Here is a 3,473-nt window from a genome sequence, read left to right as displayed (position 1 = left end):
GATGTGAAGTTTTATCTACATAAGGTAACCACTATACTGTACCTTTGCGAGCTGGGCGCCCACTTTCTGAGTTGTATTGTTTTATTATTTGTCAATATTTTGCAATCAATTGGTTTATAAGAATCTTTGAATTTTTGAACCGTATGTAATGAAGCATTGTTTTAAGAACTAGGAGAAGCTGCTTTTATATAAATGGAGGCACCAGTGGCGGACATCTCCGGCATCCAAGAATTTTATTTCAAGAATTTTAGTATAGAATTATTTCATTTCAAGTAATAAACTGATCCATTTTATGTTACTCCTTCAACAGAGCATTAGAGATTTGGTATTACATATATATATATATATTGAACTACTCCTCAGTAGATTTAAATCGGAAAGCATTGGCAGTTAATCCTTAACGAATACAGGGAGGAATTATATAAAGAATGTGTCACAACAATGCAAGGTGGGTTGCTACTGACCAGGAATAACTTTGGTGTTGTAAGAGAAGCAATTGAGAAAGCATTTGCAAATCTTGATGTCAGGCTCTCGATTTGGCGAGCCCTAAAAGAATATCTACTTAGCTTAATTGTTGTTTTTAAAGTAATTTGTCACTCTCTAATCTTAACCAGTGGTCACTTAGTTACACTTCAAAATTTTAGTATTTCATTTTTAAATATATTGAACCTCTTGGTTATGAAGGCTTGAACAGACAGGCAAGTTCGAGCAAAATAATAATGTTGAAGAAACTCTGGCATGAAATGACTTGTTGCAGTTGACTGGATCCGGAAAACATAAAGACGTCTTTTTGAATCAATTTTCGTTATGTTGCAGTTAAAGTTTTGTACTTTTTGTTCCTCGTCACATATTTTATTTTTTCTCCTTTGTTTTGGGTTTTATTTGCAAGGCGACCTACTTTGATTCTTGTCTCGTTTGTAGTATTCCGTTTGGTGAGTTGTTCTTAAGTATGTTCGGAATGTTCTATACTATTTTATTCAACAGTGTGAAAATTTGTTTATGTTTTGATCGATAATTATGAAACAAAGATCTCCATACCCTGAATTTTATAAAAAAAAATGAACCAGGCTAACAAATTGTTGTCTTTCTAATTGTACTAGATAAATGTAAGTTGCTATGAAATTATGCATGCCATGTCTTCTATATATTCCAATAGTCTAGAAATTATCTTGTACCTTTTGCCTTCTAGATGATTTTATTTTGCAGAAAATCAACAGGGCAGTGTGAGAATCTATAGCATACATTAATACTTTGTTATCTTTTTCTTCAGGTTCTAAAATGTGAGTATGTTGTTCATGGTGAGATTGTTAGTCATGCCCAGGTGCTTCTTTCTCTTTTACTAAATGATTGGCATACCTAAATTGACAACTTAAAAGATATTGTTTTATCAGTCATTCCAAGGATCCAATAGCTGAATGGAGATTAGGCACATTCTTTTCCTATCTTAGAATTTGTATAAAAGAAATAATTGCATAACATTTCTGCCCAATTACAGCGGTTACAGCTGGAGCTTCAAACTAAACCAGGGTGTCATCCCTTTGAAGAGGTGTGTGTCAAAAGTATTTGTATGCCATTTTATTTTCTTTTTATCCCTAAACATGAGTTCTATTTCCATTTAGTTTGTATTATTTCTTAGTAGTTCATGTGAGGTTAATTTATTTATTTTTCTCTGTTGATGTAAACATGGTCTGATGAGCCTACCAAGGGGGAGCTTGAGTACTGCAGTCCAACATGTTATTATGCCAAAACACCACCACCTCTACATGTAAGCTTTTATGTTGTGGTTTTATTTGCCGATATGAATGGGGTACTTGAAGAGTATATGATTTATCAAATCTGTTATTGTGGTTGTAGCAACTACATTTCTCCAAATTTCAGCTATCAACCTTGTTTTACGTCTTCTACAGGTATTCTATTCTTCCCTTTTATTTTTGGTGCTTTGCTCACATACTTTGCTTCACAAAAATCCAGAATGTTGGAAAAGGTTGACATGGAAGAATTAGCAAGTGAGAAAGAGGAGTCCAATGAAATTCTACAAGTTGAAGATTGTGATGGAGCTTGGGTTGACAATAATTACTTGCAATCCTACATGGCATGAACCACCATCACAAGTTTCTAGTCTTTTGACTATTGTTCATTAGTTGTAAATGAAGTTTATTTGTATTGGGATAAATTTTATTTGAATATTAGACATGTTTCTTTTTTTGTGATTGTAATTCTTGTATAAGTAACATTTTGAATGACATTGATATGGGAAATATTCTTTCTTTTGTGATTATGATTCTTTATTATATATTTATATTGAAATATGATATATTGGTATTAAAAGATAATAATTTAAAAGACAACGATTTAAAACCATTGTTGTTGTCTATCACCTTCAAAGACAATGGCTAAAAACCGTTGTCGTAGCCCCAAAAACGGTTGTAAACTGATAATGTTAATAAAAATACTCTAAACAACAACGGTTTTAAACCGTTGTCTTTTCATTCAAAGACAGCGGTTTAAAACCGTTGTAAAACTGTTGTCTTTTCATTCAAAGACAACGGTTTAAAACCGTTGTCGTAGCCCCCACTTTTAACAACACTGCCAATTACAACAGTTTTGAAGGGCCTACGACAACGATTTTTAACCGTTGTCTTTTAATGTTTTTGTTGTAGTGAACTTCTACATAACTCGAAATTTCAATCTTCCTTCCGTGCTCTGCTCAAAGAACGATCCGACAAAGCTGTAACAAGACTTCGAAGACCAGAAGCTTCAAGTTTACTGTTTTCCATTATCGGTATAATTTTTATTATTGCTTTAAGTATTGTACTTCAAATTGTAAAGAATTTTCGAATTTATAGTGATTGCCTACCGAAAGCGATCAACGATTGCGGACCTTGGAGTAGGAGTCGACACAGGCTCCGAACCAAGTAAATCTTGGTGTTTGTATTGTTTCTTTTATTTTTACTGCGTATTTACTCGATAGTTTTAAAACGAACATGAAAGCCACGAGCGCTATTCACCCCCTCCTCCTCCTTAGCGTTTTTGATCTTACAGGATATCCCAAGGAAACAAAGGGATATTACTTCTATAATCCCACACAAGGTAAAGTGTTTATTGCTAGAACTGGTGTCTTTCTAGAAAAGGAATTTATTTCTAGAAAAACTAGTGGGAGTCAAGTTGATCTTGAAAAAAATTCAAGATACACAAACTAGCACCGAAACCTTAATGGAAACTGAACAGGTATCACAAGATATTGTGGATCATGATTTTGTTACACCACAAGAAATTATGGAGCAACAACCTGTTCAAGTAGCACAAGCTCTACGCAGATCTGATAAGACCTATCGTCAACCTGAGAGATATTCTTTTCTCTTATCTGACCACCGTGATGTAGTGTTTGTTGGTCTCAATGAGCCTACATCTTATCAAGAAGCTGTACAGGGCCTAGATTTTGAGAAATGACTAGAAACCATGAGATCTGAAAT

The 3,473-nt window shown here is 33.9% G+C and overlaps 1 long non-coding RNA gene across 1 annotated transcript; it reads left to right on the top strand.

Annotated features, from left to right (window-relative positions):
* Positions 1 to 1,706: 1,706 nt before the first annotated feature.
* On the top strand, positions 1,707 to 1,996 carry LOC121973655. The gene is made up of 2 exons (XR_006109698.1): positions 1,707 to 1,765; positions 1,855 to 1,996. It is a non-coding gene; the product is annotated as an uncharacterized LOC121973655 (long non-coding RNA).
* The last annotated feature ends 1,477 nt before the right edge of the window (positions 1,997 to 3,473 follow it).

The sequence above is a fragment of the Zingiber officinale genome, chromosome 4A (genome assembly GCF_018446385.1).
Source record: "Zingiber officinale cultivar Zhangliang chromosome 4A, Zo_v1.1, whole genome shotgun sequence".
NCBI lineage: Eukaryota > Viridiplantae > Streptophyta > Magnoliopsida > Zingiberales > Zingiberaceae > Zingiber > Zingiber officinale.
The sequence above is the reverse complement of the archived record's forward strand: the minus strand, read 5'-3'. Positions and strand labels throughout refer to the sequence as shown.